Source organism: Parasteatoda tepidariorum, chromosome 3 (assembly GCF_982258835.1).
Source record: "Parasteatoda tepidariorum strain Cologne lab strain chromosome 3, Ptep-v5.0, whole genome shotgun sequence".
NCBI lineage: Eukaryota > Metazoa > Arthropoda > Arachnida > Araneae > Theridiidae > Parasteatoda > Parasteatoda tepidariorum.
Genome location: NC_141757.1, coordinates 45,988,710 through 46,009,149, shown reverse-complemented (window position 1 = coordinate 46,009,149; position 20,440 = coordinate 45,988,710). Strand labels below are relative to the sequence as shown.

The following is a 20,440-nucleotide window of genomic DNA, read 5'->3' as shown; positions in this document are numbered from 1 at the left end:
ATGAAAATATATTTATATTTGTGCTTAAAGCAAAATTATTTTGTTTGATTTTTACTCATTTACGTAAACTGTAAGTGAATAAACAATTTAATTAAAAAAACTACATATCTTCATATTTTCACTTGTACAAATATATTCCAAAATAGATTAAAATTATTCATTTTTTAAGAAACTACTTTTTAGATAAAATTTTTAACGTAACATAAGGAGTCTATTAATTCAGGTTCAACATAAACAGGTTTAAGTAAAAAAATTAATATAATTAATAATAATAATTAATAAAAATAAAATCGCTAGAGAAAAATAAAAGTTTCGAAAGCTAGAAAAAAGCAAATTTTGTTAAGAAACATTTTTGAGAGGCAAGGAAATTTATGATGATTTTCTAATTAATTTTAACAATTATAATCATAAACGTATTTACGTAAAAAAATTAATTTTATAGTCAAAGAAGATAATTAAGTTCTGTTTTATTTCTTGATAAATAAAACCGTGAACGAAAAATATCAGTTTCAAAAATTGGAAATAATAATACTGTACTAATAATAATAAAAGAAAAATAGAAAAAACGAATAAATTTTTAAATATTTTTACTTTAGTTTATTAATTATAAAGCTCATAAAAAAACGCTTTTCGGTAGAGCATTAAACATGTTAAAATAAAAAAATATTTCCGCAAACTTTGCTTTAATTTTGTTTAATTTATTTAAAGAATTACAATGCTTCATATGAATTTTTAATCATTTTCAAGTAACAAACAATTTTTTAAATTTTCCCTACATACAAAAGATCAATCACTATGCTGGAGTAAAAGAGAGTTCAAGCATTATACTTTACGGAGTGACAAGAAATTACTTAGACACATAAAAAGCTAGTATTTTAATGCTTATTAAAATATAACCGCAAAAATTCCAAATAGGTAGTGAATCAATACATATTTATAAATATATAACGCAATATTTTTACAATTCACATTATTTGTACCATGTGAACAAATTTTCAAAAACTTAAGGCAAACCTTAATGCATAGCCATAACCATGCTACAAAAGTTTCTGCCAAAGACCGCAACTGACCAACAGGCACTTAGCCTTATTCCTAAGACAGACAATTTTCATGGATGCCCCTTACTAAGTTTAGCGCAAATCATTGACTCTAAGACGAACCAAATGGAAGTATTCATTGAATTCAAGTCTGGTTAATAAGGTGGCCTATCTAGTGCTGTGAGAAAGTTAAGAAAATGTGCCTTGCATCATTTTTTAAATGTCTCTCGCTCAGCGCAGTGAAGAAGAATCCTTTTGGTCGAGTATTGGGTTTCAAAGGACTTTTTAATTAATGAATAATAGAATCTTCTTAATGAATGTGCAATATATTATTCCAACAGTACTTGGTGTTATACTTTCTCTAATCTATTTCTTATCAGCCTGTCAATGGCCTCCGTCTAGGTTAATATGAAACAAAAATCTGAACTTCCATTGATATTTTTTACTTGTTCAATATGTGCAAATAAAAGAATTGATAAATAAATGAAATTAAAGAATAAAATAACTACTAAATAAATAAGTAAAAACTATATTCCGTATTTTTATTTCGTCCGTGAATAAAAATCATTGAATAACCTAGTGTTAAACTTGAAGTGTTTAAAAACTATATTTCATATCAGCCTCAACAAAACACTTCTTGAGCTAATGTGAAACACCATAAATTTCTTTAATGACTTTAAGCACTAAAAAAATTTTAAAGCATTTTACAACAAAAAAAATTCCGTTATTGTTTTAGCATAAAAAGTTTTAGCTTATTATTTCCCCCCTAAATCATCTTAAAAAATTACTATAATAAAAGCATATAAATAATTTAAAGTGCGAAAATAAAACCAAAATTATTTATCATGATTAAAATGTCGTTAAGAATATTTTTTAACATTTGAAGGGAAACCTTTTTTATTATTTATATAATTTCTTATAATATGGCGCTTGTTATTTGAAAATAATGCTTCATAACCCCCCAAAACTATCATACATGTAAATTATTTTCACAACCAGAAAAAGTTAAAATACATATTTTCAGAATTAATGCATACTTTTAGAGTCTTTAATACATATTTTTAGAGTCCTTGCCGTGGAGAAAAAAATCTGCACATAAGGGGTTACAAATTATTTCTTAGATTGGAAAAAAGCAAAAACGCTATCGAAATTTAACGAATCGCTACTGAAGATGAAAACTGAAAGCATAAAAGCTTGTTTTGTGGAAATAGAGGGAAGTTGAAAGTCAATTACTAAAAACAACTCCAAGTTTTATCACCCAATTAGTTTTGTTGTTTTCAATTCTATCTTCCTCACTGTGAATTCGGCAGATTTCGATTTTCCTCGCCGTAAGATTATTTTACGACACTTAATTCCTTATTCACTATTAGAATTTTTATTTTAAAATTTCTTGTAAGAGGCAGCAGTCTAATCATCCAATTAACACTAAAGTTTAAGTCAAAAAATATTTCTCTATCTTTACGGTTTTGAAACCATTTATAACTAGTATGTTTACAAAATCATGAATACAAAACTGTATGGTTTTTAATAATTTGCAACTAGCATGATTTTAAAATGGTAAAAAAAATTATCAGGACATTGGAGCTATGCTTTTCGTTAGGGTCACAAATTGAGGAGGGCAAAACATGGGAAACGCTCCATGCACTGAAAGGAATGTATGAAATACTGTGGTATCAACGCTGAGACTCGAACCCTGCTCCGTCCATCCAGAGATTTGCAGATTAGGTCTCTCGGCTATAATATATACACAGATGCAAGGAACATAGTGGCTTCATTAGATGGGTTTAAGATGGTGCGATAAAATTCTGGTTGTTTAACCATATTAGGTGAAAGCAGTTAATAAACAGTTTTCCTCACAGTTCAATACCGTCTTATTTATGCTTATTTGACTGTTCGAATTTGGTCAGAAAACAATTAAATAAATTGTTATTTTACCATTTCCTCCGAGAAATTTCTAACAGTGTGGCAATGCTTTTTGAATTCTTTTAGACAAAAATATTAGTTGAGAGTTTCGATTACGCTGCACTTAGTATAAATAAACTTTTTTTAAATAAAATTTCAGGGTGAGGGAAGATAAGGTTTACTTTTCTCTCAGATAAATTTTTTAGACCGTTTTTTTCATGGATTTAAAGATGGTTAATCGGGTATTAAAAATTGCATTAAAACTTAGATTTCAATATTGTTTCCTTCTTTATGAGACAAAATAAAGCAAATTACCGCAATTTATGTTTCTGCTTCGTTTATCTGTTAATGGAGAAAAAAACTGAATGCCTTAAAAATATAACTGTAAAAAAAAATAATAAATAAATAAAAAAAAATAATAATAATAAATAAATAAATAAATAAATAAATAAATAAATAAATAAATAAATAAATAAAAAACGTTTTCATATGAGCCTAATGCACCATTTCACCTTACCTTGTGACTTTGATTTTCTGTAACTTCTTTTGATTTTTAACTGCTTAAACTATACAACAATTCTTTTTGATTAAAGTTTTACAGAATCACGTGCTTAAATGATTGAAATAATGTTGCAAGGCAAGAAATTCTAAGTCTAACGAATATTGTAATAGTTCTATTGATTGATTGACTTTTGTAGAAAAGTTATAGTTTTGTAGTTTTTCACTGTTTGTTTTTGTAGCATTCTTTTATATTTTGTAATGGGCATAGATAGTATCACATATTTCTAATAAAGTAAACATAAATTTAAAATTTTTAATGTAAAAATTGGCAATTTTTTTAATGGTATGCCAGATTAACTCCATTATATTGAGTGTTTGAGTGACCATACCTTAAACACCTTTTTAAAAATGTTTTATCTTCAAAGTGTCCAAAAATGGTACGGTTTTTAAATCTTATTGCAGCAGGAAAAAAGAATTTTTTAAAAATTTTTTCTTCCATTGCAAATTTATTTATTAATGTTGATTCAAAAGTATTTCGAGAGCTCTGGACCAACCGTGGCATTTTTGATGCCAAAGATAAATATGGAAGGGAGCAAGACATTCTATTGAAATTGATTCGACTGAAATTATGCATATAAACTAGCAAAAACAGGCACTATTATTTTAAAAATCTGTTGTCTTTGGCATCATTCAGATGAATATTGACTCTTCCAGCTTCATTTTGACCAAATTCATGCCTCATCGATATGAAATATATATTTTTATTGTAAAAAATTTTATCATAAATTTACTATTTAGAATTATTAACTTGAATGATGTTAAAATTCGGAATATTCGTAGCGACCGAAACCTTAGGAATTTCAGAGAAAATATGTTATTGAAGCAAGAAGTCATAGCAAAATACGAGCATGGCTAATATAAGACAAAATTATCGGTCGCTACCGGGAAAGGGGATATGATAAAAGGCGAATAAAAAATTGTCAGTCAATCACCACTTTTTTCGTCTCAAATATAATCCATTTGTTTTTATTATTATTATTTCAATAAATAGGATATTATTAAGAATATCTAATAATATTCTAAAAATTACTTAATTTCGCGTTTGTTTCTTAATTTTATAAATGAACCTTGTCATATTTGCATATTTTGAGAAATGCTTTTAAAGAAATACCTCACATTCAATTCGGTAATCAACAGTATTTTAAATAGTTCAAAAATTTTTAATTTTTAAAAAAGTAATTTCTGAAGTGATTTTAACAATATCACCAAAAACAGAAAAGGGACTTTATTAATGCCAATAGCGATTATAATATTGACAATAATATTTGGATTTTAATAGTATCTATATCATTTTAAGACCTATTTTGAATTAAAATCGTTTCAGTGAGGCATTTCAGACTCCATTAAGCGTTTGATTTCAGTAATAACAATAATAAAATATTGGTTTGCCTACCTCTGAAAATTTTCGCCGACGGGCGCGCCCAATTTTTAATTCAGCCGAAGTAATGATTTCTAAAAAGCGATATTTCGCAACGCGTGTAAAAACAAACGCGGTATTTCCTTCAATATGCGCCCGAAATGGGAGCAACCTGTTGATCCCTACCAAACACCTTTTATAAAGTGGCCACTCAGGAGGTGAAAACTCGCACTTCACAGGTACTTTGAGCGGCTAATGCTTATAATAAGTACAACGGCAACATAACAAAGAACACCACTCGTGTTACATGCGTTTTAGAAGACCTTGAACCTACATTTAGTAGTTGTAACCTTTGTGTTCTAATCTGTGTTAAGCGCAATCTATATAATGCACCCGGTATATTGGGCGAGTTCTGAATTTTTACGCTTCATGCATCTCATGGGAGATGAGGAAACGCTACAGAGAGAGACTTTTCAATCTTCCGAATTGAAATACTTGTACCTTTTTCTGTAAAAGAAAACTTTTTAAGCACTTCATATCAATTGTATCAAAAATGGCAAACCAGAAATAAATCTATTTTAAAATACGACTGTCGCAAGAAGTCTCTTGCCACAAATAAGAACAAAAATTTTAAAATTCTACAATGGTTGTAAAAATATTTTGTTTTGAATAAGAATATTCCTTCCTTTCTTACTAAAAGTGATATTTACTTGCATGCCATTATTATTGAAGAAATATTATGAAGCAAGTTTCTCATATAAATGCAGTTTAAGTCATATTTTAAATTATAAAGTATTAAGAAAAAATCCTGCACGGAGAAAATAATTCTGGTAAAATTACCAAACTGTATGGTAATAATATTTCTGGTAAAATAAAAAAAATAAAATAAAAAATAGTTCCAATTAATAAAATCAGAATATACGGTATTTGAACCATTTATTCGGTAATTTTTTTCCGTTTATAAAGTAACGGTTTACCAGAAATTCCAGTAGTCAACCCAAAAGCATGAAATTAAAATTGATCTGAATTTGACAGAAAGTACCAATAAGTCAGAGATAAGTGTAGGGATACACGAGGCTTATATTTCTCCTCTTTCTTGGAATTAAAGTTCAGATTAAAATTTGCAACTGTTAAAGATGCCATAAAATAACTGTAGAGAAGATTTTCCGACCGGCTATGGTATGCAAAGCCAAATTTTACATTAAATTTTTCTATATGATTTTACTCTCTAAAATGCTTTAAAACAATTGTTTTTAATAAAAGTAAGTTTCAAATTTTGCATTTTCTACTTTAATTTTGGCAACACTGTTTTGTATTTGATTGTTGACTTACATGATATAATTTGCATGCCTTAATGCAGTTTTGGATCTTATATTATAATACACTTTACGCTTTTAGGAGAAGTTTATAAATCTTCACTTCGATTTAAAATAATTTCATCATAATATACATTTCATGATTTTAATCAACAAGCTCGTATTTCTAATTTGAACTCAGACAACATTTTGCACAAAAAAAACCCTTTTAAATTTAGTTTACCAATTATACTTCCAATTTTTCCCTATATGTTTAAATTCTTTGTTGTTTCTTATATAAGGTAACACTGGTCATCAAACTTTTTTTTGTTTTACAAGAACTAATTAATCTCTATAAGAAATAGCGTAGAAATGGCGGGTGTCATAAATTGAAAAATGCCATAAGTATCTCAGAATTATTCAACCATTTTATTCATATACTTGAAGTTTGGGTTGAATAATTATAATCATAAAATTCTACTCTTTAAGCTATTTTTAGACATAACTAACACGCGGAGAAAAAAATTCTGGTAAAATAAAAGTACTGTATGATGATTGAATTTCTGGTTAAAAAGACTATAATTCCGGTTAATAAAAAACAAATATATGGTATTTAAGCCAATAATTTGGTAATTTATTTTTTCATATGGTAACGGTTTTCTAGAAATTTTGGTTTTTAAAATTATTGCTCTTATAGTAAAAAGTACTAAACTGAAAATAATTTTTTAATAAACCGAATAAACAGTTTTATTTTTGACATGTTCTTAGGTATCATGATAAAATGACCTATTTTGACCACATTTACCAAATTTTATCATATATTCTAAAACCATTTTTTATTGTTAAGTTTACAAAAATCATTACTAAACCCCTTCGATAAAAAAATACCGAGCTTTTTGGGGTTTCTACACAGCCAGTGTACGATAAATTTTACCATATTCTGGTAGTTTCGACATTAATTTTTTTCTCAGTGCATATATATTTTAGTTATTTTAAGATGAATTAATATATATATATATATATATATATATATATATATATATATATATATATATATATATATATATATATATATATATATATATATATATACTGAAGAGCCATTGCATTATGACTACCCTGCTAATAACATGTAGGACCACCTTCAGCCCTCAAAACTGTTAGCACCCGCAGTGGCATTGATACCACAAGGTGCTGATAGGTAGTCTGAGGTATCTCACCAAGTGCTCACCAACTGGTACTGCAATTCCCTCACATTGCGAGGGGGTAGCGTGGCAGCACGAATTTGGTTTTCCAAGTAGGACCACAAATGCTCTATTGGATTAAGGTCAGGTGAATTTGGGGGCCAAGACATAACTTGAAAGTCACTGGAATGTTCCTCGAACCAATCCATGACGATTCGACTCTTATGACATGGTGCATTATCCTGTTGTAAACACCATCCCCCGCAGGAAAAACTGTTGCCATGAATGGGTGAACCTGGTCTGCAACTATGTTCAAGTAGCGTACAGACGTCCGGGATTGTTCTATGAGGATTATGGGTCCTAATGCGTCCCATGAAAACATTGTTCCTGGGCGAGAAACCATGAAAACCTGAGCGAGCCCATTGTTATAGATGGAGGGTGGTCATAATGTAATGGCTCTTCGTTGTGTGTATATATATATATATATATATATATATATATATATATATATATATATATATATATATATATATATATATATATATATATATATATATATATATATATATATATATATATATATATATATATATATATATATATATATATATATATATATATATATATATATATATATATATATATATATATATATATATATATATATATATATATATATATATATATATATATATATATATATATATATATATATATATATATATATATATATATATATATATATATATATATATATATATATATATATATATATATATATATATATATATATATATGTATGTATAGTTGTAAATAATTTTATAAAGTTAAAATATATTCTTTAATTTATTTTCTTCTCTCTTGTTTAAGATTCGCTAAGTTAAAATTGAACAAAGAAAAACAGAAGTTAGCCGAACTTTCCCACCGTTTCAGTTGAGTTACTCTTATAAAAGATAATTTCAAATTGAGTAGTACTTCGTTTACCTAATATCTAACTAGCTAAATTAACTTTCATCAAACAAATTAAATCACTTAGCTTATTTCAAAATATTGGTCTTAAGACACTTTAAGTCATTATAGATTAAACAGCGTAATAAAGATGAATTCCGTTTAAATGTATTGAGTCAACTTTAAGACGAACTAGTTGAACATATTTTTTTTTAACAGTCATTGTAAACAAAAATTGCTTAATTAAATAAAGATTGGTTTTTTCTCCTTCATTTAAGAGTAGTTCTCGAGGAATAAGTGATTTAAAAAAATTATTTTAGAATGTTTTTAAAAATACAAAAAGTTTAAACTGAAAATATTTAAAATATTTTGCCCATTTTTGTGTTATTACTATTATATTATTAAAAAGCGCCTATATACTAATAAAAAAAACTTTCTTATTTTTTTTTCTTTCAATGAGCATTTTTAAACTTTTAGTTTCTTATACTAAATTTAATGAAGAGGAATAAACAGTAAAAATTAACTAAACATTGTTTAAATTCCATAAAGACTAAACATTGTCGTGTATGCATGACATTGAGTATACTTAATTGCGAAAAAACACGTTTAAAATTAAATCTTAATATTAGTACTTACTTTTGAACTTAACTACAAAACGGGTTTTTTAATCACATATATTAATAATCATTAAATACGAAATTAGACACAATAGTTACATATTACATTTGACTTTCCAAAATTAACACTATGTCCAAATATTATGATAGTCTTTTAACAAGCATTCGATTATTCAATTTATTATTAAACAAGCCCGTCATATATAAGTGAAGTTTGAATAAATATTAATAGTAATTATAATACTAGGGGCACTCTTGTTCTTTGCCAGTCTCTATCATCCCAGTTTGCTTCGCAAAAGATTTGTGTACAATTCATGACGAATTTTAATTCGATTCACTTTTCTCCCTTATCATTTTAATAGCATTTAAAAATCAATGATTTTCGAACTATATTATAAATTTAGTGATTTTTATTGACACATGTCTATAATTCAGTTTATCAAAATACCAAATATTCTTAATGTATGGAATGCAAATTTCATAGCATTATCATTAATTTTCTGCACCTTATGTTATACTATTACTAATACCATTTCAAGAAGGAAAAAAATCTTTTATAACTCCAAAAAAAATGAAGAAAGAGTTTATTTAAAAATTATCAATAGCACAGTGAGAAAAAAAATATGGTTAGAACTACCAGAATGTGGTAAAATTTACTGTGTTTCTGGCTCTATGGGAACACCAAAAGAGTTTTTTACCAAAGCACCTAGGAAATGATTTTTATAAAATGAACAATCAAATATGATTTTATAATATCTGATAAAATTTGGTAAATGTGGTAAAATTCGGTAATTTTATCATGATGGCTTAGAGCATGGCATAAAAACCATTTATTCGGTTAAATGTATTCAGTATTGAATTTTTACTTATTGTGTAGTAATAAGAACTCTAATTTTCAAAATCGGAATTTTTCGGCAAGCTTTACCATATGAATGGTAAACTTTTACCAATTAACTGGCTTAAATCTTGTATATTTTAATTTTGTAAATTAGAATAATGCATTTTTTCTTTTTTAGCAGAAATAGTCATTGCCTCACTGTACGGTTATTTTTCAAGTGTTTTTGTCTCCGTATATATCTAATAATTGCCATGAGAAATTAAGTTTACGTTTAAAAGCATCAATTTTGTAATAAAAAGCTCAATTAAAAATTGTTTAAATTATTAATTAGTTTTTCCAAACTACTTTGTGTCGAATTATTTACTCAAAACAATAAAAACTGAATTTTTGTACATTTTTTAGCTTGCACATATAAATTTCTTTCGAATTCATTCTCTCCAAAGTAGACAAATTTAAATCGTAAAGATAGATGCTTATGATGTCATTAACGATCCTAACTTTTCAAAAAATGAAAGAAGCTATAAGAAATTAAAAGTCGATAAAAACAATTCAATTGTTCGAAAGTACTACAAATTGTCAAAGTTGTACGCAGTTTTCTGTTTCGAAATGGCAATACGAAAGAAAACATTTATAATAACAATCACTTAATCTTTTTATTTAAATAAAACCGAAGTTTTAAGCTTAAAAATTAAATTAATCTGAATATATATTGAAAAATCTCATTCCACGAGTAACTAAACTAAACAGATAACTTTATAAACACTTTAAAATATTGAAGGAGACTGAGGCAACGTATATTCTGCTATTTCAAAGTTTAATGCATCTTTTTTTATTATATACGTGACACGAAATATTAAAAAGAGTGACTGTATGGAATAAAAAAAAAGGCGAAGAGGGAGTGTTCAGAGGGATTATTGAAAACACTCGTTCACTGTTTTTAAGAAGATCAGTGTTTACGAAACAAGGGAGGTCTCAGAAGTCGTAACCTTTTAAGTTACAACTTTTCATCTTGAGTCGGTGTCTTATGTTTGAGGGGACAGCCTAATAAAAGCCCACCCACGATGAATAAGGAGAAAGTAAATTTAATTATTTTCATTTTCAAATTTCAAAAGATAAACAAATTTCACCTGAAAATTTGCTGAACAATTAACAGCTATTGGCAACGAACACATAAATTTTATAAAATTTAAAAAAATTAAAAGAGACTAAAATAAAAAGAAAAGAATTAGAAGTTAAATGAGAATTGTATTTCATTTATTACGGTGTGATTTAAATGTTTTTTTTTTTTTTTAATCAAGTACTTTTTCGTTTTGAGTTATTAACCCATGGCTTTTATAATTGAAAGGAAAACTGTATTTTACTTATTTTATTACGGTATAATTTAAATGTTTTTATAAAGTACTCTTTATAATTTCGAGTAATCAATATTAGAAAGTACTATTATAATTTAAATTAAAACTATATTTTAATTATTGCAATGTAATTTAAATATTTCTTACTTTTTAGTTTTGAATTAGTGCATGTTCCCTTTCTTTGTAAATAATCTAGCTTCAAAAATACTAAAAAATAAATAATAAAAAAATTTTTATTAAAATTTTGAATGACTTAAAACTTGATTATTGAAAAATAAAATCTTTGCGTAAATAAGTGAAACAGTCTGCATTAAAAAAAAAAAAAGTATGATCAAAGGTATATGGTAATATGGTAAAGAATATGGTAAAATTTACGTGTTTTTGGCTCTGTGGGAACACCAAAAAACATTGTAATTTTAACTGAAACGCTTTGGTAATGATTTTGATAAAATAAATATTTAAATATTGCTTTGTAATACGAGTTAAAATTTAGTAAACGTGGTAAAATATTGTAATTTTTACGGGATACCATAGAGCATGGCATAAAAACCATTTATTCTGTTAATTTTTTTTTCAGTTTTGTATTTTCACTAAAGGTGTGGTAATAAGAACTGTAGTTTAGAAAATTAGAATTTCCTTTAAATCCTTACCACGTGAGCGGAAAAATTACAAAAGGAATGGTTAAAATAGAGTATATTTTGGTTTTATTGCCAAAATTATGCTTCTTTTCTTTTTTACCATACATTATAGTAATTTTAACAGAATTTGTTTCTCCGTGCATAAGCGCATGCGATTCTGTAACTTATAAATATAATTCGAAATAAGCACTACTAATTTTTTGCACTTTGAAGAGAATAAAACTATTCGTGAATTTAAGCAAGCAAAATACAGCATGCTTTCAACAATTATCAGCTATTTTTGAAACAGATTGTTGTAGCTCTACTAAATCTCGAAAATCTTATTTAAAAAGTATTTCAAAAGTTTTACTATTAAATGAAACTAAACATTTTCTTTAAGCGCCAGATATTTTATATTCATTTTTAATCTTGTTTGAAATGTACGTATTCTGTTAACATCCTCGAATATTTTTATAAGTGCTTGCTTTCTAAAAGTGTGTTTAATTTAAAGATACTTTTATGGTATCATATAAATAATATATTTATTAATAATACATTTATTAATAACAAAGTTTCTGATGAGATTTCTTCTTCTTTGTTACATACTTAATAAAGACATTTCTATAATTAAAATTTACTCGCTTGTTCAATATAATTGCAAAAGCAAAATTCGCTTAAACATTCGTTTTGATTATGAAAAAAAAATCCTCGTGAACAAATATTTCAAAGTTGACAAAAATAGCGATCCATTTTATTTGCTACTCTCGAGTTTCCTAAAATAACACATTAAACGAGAAACATTTTCGATTGTTGCTTCACGAGGACTTATTTCTCAAATATTTCCTGAGTAGATTTCTATTATTATTGGTATTTTAAAATTAATTTGCTTCTAGAGTTAGAAAAGTTAAATATTTAAACCAATGTGCAATGTATTGGTAAAACTATGCAGAGTTTTGGCCAATTTAAATTTCTGAGGTATTTGATTATATTTTAATACCTCTTATTTTTCAATATTATTACAAAAAAATTCTTTTTCTTACAATAATCATTTAAATTTTTTTTATTAGTTAGTTTTCTCATTTATTTTAAATAACGTCAAAATCTAAAGTAGGATGAATGCTACACGGAGAAAAATATTGTTTTCAAATTACCGTACTGCAAGGTAATGACATTTCTAGTGAATAAACAATGATTCTGGTTAATAAAACCAAAATATATGGTATTTAAACTATTCATTTCGTAATTTATTCGCTCATATGCTAATAGATACTACCAGAAACTCTAGTTTTCAAAATTATTGCTCCTTTACTACTCATTTAGGGAAAAAAAATATAAAACTGAAAAGTAAATTTAACCGAACAAATAGTTTTTATGCCATGCTAAGGTATCATGACAAAACTACCAAATGTTACAAAATGTTAATAAAATGAATAAGACAGGATGCATTGAAAGATGAGGTGCAATGAAACATTCTATCTAAAATCATTTAAATTTGTCACAGAAAGTAGTAGTTAAGATATTTATTATACAACTATATGTTCTATTTAATTACGTGGTTTGGATTCCCTCACAATTCACAGTACCAGATTATTGGATTTTCACACTTGAAAGTAAATTTAAGTTGTAAAAGTAACTTTGCTCATTTTCTTTGTTCTTATAAGTAATATTATTTTTCTTTCGTATCATCATATAAATAATTAAAAAAATAAATGTAAGGCCAAAATTAAAAAAATAAATATAAGGCTTTTAACTTTTTATCTTACTTCGTAATTTCTACAGGATACAATGAAACAGTTGCAGATAGAGTGCGAGGAAACATATTTTATTGTGCTCCTGTTGGAAATTCCTTTACTTAGATTAGAATTACCTGTTACTGTAAATGTTATAGCAGAAGATTAAAATGATATTATACTGTTTCTTAGTGATGACAAGAATTTTATACAAACTGTAGACATATATGAAAAGAAGGGAATTTTTTCAAATTTAATTTCTCTCTACCAATTTTAAGGATGTCGACCATACAAATTCAAATGACCACAGAAATACTAAGGATGTGAAAAATGACCGATCCAGAAACATGTTTCGCATAAGCTATATCCATAGAAACTGTTATTATTTTACTGAAAAAGAACTGAAGAAAAGTTATTATGTTGGAGAAATCATAAATTTAAGTGAAGAAAGTGAAGTACTTGATATAAAAAAGGACTTAGTCTTAGTTTTAAATTTTTAAATTCATCAGAACTCAGCAATAACCAAAGGCAATTCGAAATATTTCAGCAAAAAGTCGCTTGCAGCTTCAAAACTTGAGCATCTATTATTTTATTAACACTGTATTGATGTACTGATTTTTTTATTAAATATTTATCAAAAGTAATTTTTGCTTTAAAAAATTAATTAAATTTTTAAAAAAACACATCAAATTATTTAAGCGATTACACTGAGTAAAAAAGTATGGTGATAACTTCCTGAATATGGTAAATTTTATTGTGTTTCTGGCTCTATGAGAATTCCTAAAAGTTCGGTAATTTTTACGGAAGCGCTTTATATAGGATAAAATTCAGTTTGGTAAAATTTAGTAATTTTATCACGATACCTTAAACCATGACATAAAAACCATTTATTCGGTTAAATTTACCATTCAGTTTAGTATTTTTTTACTAAATATGCGGTAATATGAGCTATTATTTGAAAACCAGAATTTACGGTAAACCGTTACTATATGAACGGAAAAATTACCAAATGAATGTTTTAAATACCGAACAGTTTGAATTTTATTACCAGAATTATAGTTTTTTAAATCAGAAATGTCAATACCATACAGTACAGTAATTTCAAAAAAAAAAAATTTTTTTTTTTCTTCGTGTAGTATGAGCAAAACGCGTGTTTGTTATAGAAGCATAAATACTTATACTATTGTCGCCGAGCCCTTGAAAGATTCTGTACAAAGGATCCTATGTAGAAGCATTTGTCTGAATTAGAATATCTTTTTCAATATCATAGAAATTTACATTGCATTTTCAAAAAACGGAGGATTTTTTCTTATTAAAAACGTTTTCTTTTATTCTGACTCCTGTACCGAAAAAGCAATATTTAATATTATTTTACTCTCATATAGCAAAAATTTTAAATTGCTATAAAATGAATTATATTAAAAGGAATTATTTTATTGACTTTAACAGTATAAAACAGTACAAAATTATGAATTTTAATTTTTTTTTTATTTTCCAAAAAGTACAAATGAATAATCTTATGAGAAAAATAAGCAAAACTAAAAATTAAATCTTTATTTTTATTTAAATTTAATATTAACTGAACGACGTGAAACGATATGAAATGTTACATTCAAATTACTTTTCTTTCTCAAAAAGTATCTACGAATAAAAAATGTTTTGCTAAAATCGTATGAGTTTAACATAAAATGCTCAGGGAAATCGCTTTTATGAAGAAATTAGTGTCTAACTAAAAATAATCTTCCCATAAGAAGAGCCGTTTGTTGTAATATAAGTACTAAAGTGAAAGTGTAAAATTTGACGAATAGAATTCGAAGGATTTTATTTGGTTTTAATCATAATTATAACATGAAAGATTGTATTCTAATTTCGTAAATTTATCATACAAAATAAGAATAAACTTTTAAATACTGTAATTCAGATGGATGAACGAAAAAAGAAAGACATTCTGAAAAAATGTGTTAGCCATTTTGTTCTTTTTCACGCATAACTTTCTTCACAAATGTAACGGCATTCTTGCATAGCCCATCAGTGCAAACAAAATAATCTCCCCGCAGTAGTAACATCTTCCGCCACTTTCGAAAAGATTTTCCTATCTTTGCTCTCGATCCCCTTGTAAAACCCCTGAGAAAACGCGAAGGTATGACAAACTAACAACTCCAACCTGTATGCAAACCTCTCGTCAATTCATTTTAAAGCTTCTTTGGCTACTGGGGTGTAAGTAAACAAAGCTATTTGCAAGTTTGATTTTGCAAAGGGGATAGCAAAATGGGGGATTCTATTGATAAAGCACCGCCTGCTTTTCAACTTACGCTAAGTTATTTACAAAAAAAAAAAAAATTCTTTGTTTACGAAGCAAGAACATAAACGTTGTGCTCCGACAAATCATATTTTTTATCTTAATTGCATCATAATAATTAAATTAAATTAATTACATATTAATAATTGAAACTAAATTATATTAATTTTTTTTTTAAATTGGATACGTCACTTCAAAAGTTTTAGGAACTTTGAAACATTGGTATGCAACATTTCCGGATAAAATGTTTATTATTGTTTAGATTATACGCATATGTAATACACTTGTTTGTTTTCACATCTTGTACGATTATCATCTTTTATAGTCTTTCATTCTCTTTGAAATTTCGATTACCAAATGAAATAAAAATCCCGTACTTAAAATAAAACAACTTTTCCAATAACTAAAAAAAGTTGTCAACACCTAATTCTTTTTAAAGGAACAGAAAAAGTAAGAAAAAGTAATGATTGTTTGAAAATCCTCCCGTTGAGAACCTGAGCATAAAGTAAAAAAAAGCGCTGCATTTCAAAATAATTTTATACAAGATGAATTTGGTTAAAGCTGTTGGCATTTATGGCTGCTGCCATATAAAGCTGTTCCCGTTTGCAAAAATTATTTTTGAGTAACTCAAACAAACATTCTGATTAGAAAATAAACAATAAATCTTTTTCATTGTTTGGTATATTATTTAATAATAAAACTGAATACAAGAGGAAACTTTAACAGGAGCATGTTCGTCACAAAAAAGGATGATCTCATTCGGATGACAGAAAATCGCAGTTAAATTCATTTTAAAAGCATACATAATGTAAAGATATTGAATAAACAAATGCAACGAAAGTGTTGAAGGATTTAAATTCAAACAGTGAGAGGAAAAAAAGAAAACAAAGTTATATAAAAAAAATTTAAGCATGACTTTGGAAGAAAAAAAACTATAAATGATACCTCCTGCTCAATTTTATAGCTTTGATTAAAAAAATAAGTTACGTTACACCTGATATACACTACCCTACAATAATGGAAGAGACACATTCAGTTTTAGATTTTTTTTTTTTTAAATTTCTCAAAAAAGACTAATTAATTTGCAATAACTGCATAAAGTTTCTTAAACCTATATTAAATATTCATGGAGTCTAATTTTATGATAAAATAATTTTTTTGGTTTTATGCTTTTTAGTCATATCCAATAAATTAAACAATATTTTTTGAGCAATCAAAAAACAACTACAAAATTATTGTTTCAAAATTTAAAAAGAAATTCGGTAAAAATTGAGGCAAGATATGACTATTTAAAGTAGTATTTTTATGATACGCATGCACGAAAAAGATTTAAAAAATCTTTATAATTTTGCAATGAATCGTATTTGGCAAGTAATGAAAGAAGTCTGATTTGAATATCTTAAAAATCAAAAGAGTTTCAAGCAATTTTCTAAGTAGATTTTATACCTTTAAAAAGGAAGCTTAAAAGGATAAAGAGTTTTCTACTAATTTCATTTTGTTCTATTAAGCGTATTTTATTAAAAATGACACCGCCATTGTGGGGGATCATACTCCATAAAAGAATGTTTTCTTTCCTTATACCATTACAGTTTGGTTACTGTAAAGTATTATCATTTGTTACTAAATTTTGTCTAATGGTACGAAATAAAATTTCTGAATAGCTCCTTATCATTTTGTGCATTTTTTTAAAAAAAAGTACAAAGACTACTTAAATTATTGCTTGAAACTCCTTAAATTTTCAAGACATTGAAATCAGTCATTCTTCATTAGTTACCTTCATTAGTTGCAAAATACAATTCACTACAAAATTGTAAAAAAAAAAAAAAAAAAAAAAAAAAAAAAAAAAAAAAATTAAATTTAAATTTTTTTTATTTATTATCACTTTAGCATAAAAGAACTACTTTAAATAGTCATATCTTGCTCAGTTTTTAACGAATTTTTTCAAATTTTAAACCAATAATTTTGAAATTAGTTTTTAATTGCTCCAAAAATTTTGTTTTATTTTATTAAATATTTTTTAAAATTATACCAAAAAATTAGATAAATTAAAAATTTTATAAAATTAGAAAAATTTAAATCCATAAATATTTAAGATAGGCTTATGAAATTTTATGCAGCTATTGCAAGTAACAACCTAAATAATCAATGCAAGTTACGAGTTTATTGCTTGATTTTCTGACATGGAGTGCACAAAAATACTTGCTTTCTTTCGAAATTTATTGTCTGTCCCTGAATCCTCTGAAAGCCTTAAACTTTATTGCTAAGTATAAAATATAGCATGGATTAATTACCTCTAAAGTGACAAAACATATTTCTTGAGAAATTTTTAAAAAAATGCCAAAAACTGAAAGTTTTTCTTCCATTACTGTTGAGTGCAGTTAACTTCTTCAAGGTAAGGGTTCTTGGAACTTGTTTCACAAGATTAGCTTCTAAAAGCAGAATGATGGGTACGCTATTTAAAAAGGATTAACTCTATGTAACAAAGCTAAATTGACTTCGCAAAAAGCTTAAAAATCAAATTCGGAGAAGTGATAATTGTTTGCAACAAATTGATCGATTGCTTGAAATCGCAAACATTTCCCATGGCAATAACCTTGCATATCTTCATTTTGTTTCACTTTCGCTTTTACGTTTGACATGACAGTAAGCTTGTCACTTAAAAATAGCTTAAAGCAATATTGATTAATGGGTGATTCTTTGGAAACATGACAATTCGGAACAAAAAATTTCTTCAAATTTACTCCTCAAAATCCTCAAAATAATCTAAATTTTTTTGTGTATTTATTTAGTGACATTTATTAATATCTTACTGACAGCAGTGTAATTTATTGACATTTTCTCAAGAAAAAAAGCAAAATAGAAATTCACTAAATTTTGAATGCCTGGAAAATGACATATTAGCTTAAAAGTAAAAAGAAAACAGTCATTTTAAGCTAATAGTAAGTAGTAACTCAACTTAAGGCTTTGCATTAGATGGACCATGAATTGCTTAAATTAATTCTTTTTAATACACTGTAGAAAGAATCAAAAATGTTTTTGTTGCTGATACGATGGTATTCTAATCAATCTATTAACATAAGATATTAATTGCTGGCGTTATCTATTTTGCTTATAAATAGCCAGTAGTATAAGTAGCCAGGAAAATGCCAGATTTTCTTGTGACAAACAAATTAATTGATAGAAAAAATTATTTTCAACAGAGTTTTTGTAAATAATACCCTCCGCATATATTCTAGAAATGCTTACAACGGTTGAGATTAAGAAGAAATCAGATATTGAAAAATTTATGGCATGTTTTGAAACTAGTTACTATTGGAAATATTGTTTGTGACATACCAGGAAAATGACACTTTGAAACTCAATTAAGTTTTTTAAATATACAAAACAGCCAATGCTAGTACAAGGTCATTTTAAAATACTAACAATAATGCTATTTATTAAAATTTAAAAAAAAAAGTTCTTTTAGTAGTATAGTACTAGATTTGGAAGCAAGAGACTGTAAATTGTCACATTTCGTGAGAATCATCCTAATGTTATAATTAAAATTATAGTTATCGCAATTGGAATCTTCATATTTTCCCTTGATTTTATGCATTCTCATTTTTGCTAATCATTTAAGAACAATACAAATAGTTAAAATGTAGAAGTCTATTATTTTGCCTACAATTGGGGAAAGTTAATACTACATATAATGACTGAATTAATTAAAAGAATGAATTAAAAGAAAGAATTAATTAATAATTAATTAAATGAATTTTAAGAAATAAACAAACCTGAAATGCACCTAAAATAAAGAAATGTTCCTGATCGTCAAGACATTTAAAATTTGCTTTTGTTTTTCCAAACACATATAAATAAATAAATGAATTCAAAATTTACAGTAAATTGATCTGGCACTCCATGTGTCAGTTAATTTTTAAGCTTTTTTCTTTATAAGGTTTTTTTATAAGCTTCTTTTTATAAACTTCTCTTTAAGCTTCTTTTCTTTATAACACACTCCTCAAAACAATTAAAGGATATTGATGTTGTGGATTGATCTTGCACTTGTGGAATTGTTGGAATGATTGATACATTATCCATAGACGCAGACTATATGAGATAAAAATGACACTCGTTTGTCAGGAAAAAAAATGCGTTTTATTGAGCTTTTGGGTACAAAAGGAAAAATGAACACAATTTGCGCATATGAGAAAAAAAAATTTAAAAAAAAAAGTATTTTCTTTAAAGGAAATCGTTTTTAATAGATTTCTCCGGTCGGCCGCCAGCGTTGAGCACCTTTAAGGTATCGTGTCAATGAGGTTATTAATGAGGGGCTGGGGTATTCTGTCCCACTCCTCCAGAAGATCTCTTTCCAGTTCTTAAAGAGTTTGTGGAGGTGTTAGGCATCCAGCAATTCGTTTGCCTAGAATGTACTAAACATGCTGGATTGGGTTCATGTCCGGAGAACATGCTGGTCAATCCATTCATATGATTCCTTCTTCCAAAATGAAATCATTCACCAAATTAGGACGATGTGGCCTGCAATTGTCGTCCATTAACATGATGTCATCGCCAATTGCTGCAGCGTAAGGGACTACTATAAGTCTCAGGATTTTATCCCTACATCGGCGACTCAGAGCTAAATTTCGAATGATATGGAGATCGGTGACCATCATCCATCATAGACCAAGACCATCACTCCCCCACCGCCAAATCTTACATTT

General features: G+C 26.8%; 1 protein-coding gene across 1 annotated transcript in view; it reads left to right on the top strand.

Annotated features, from left to right (window-relative positions):
* LOC107447000 (uncharacterized protein B0416.2) overlaps positions 1-20,440 on the top strand; it is a 38,669-nt gene that overhangs the window by 1,174 nt on the left and 17,055 nt on the right. The window lies entirely within an intron of this gene.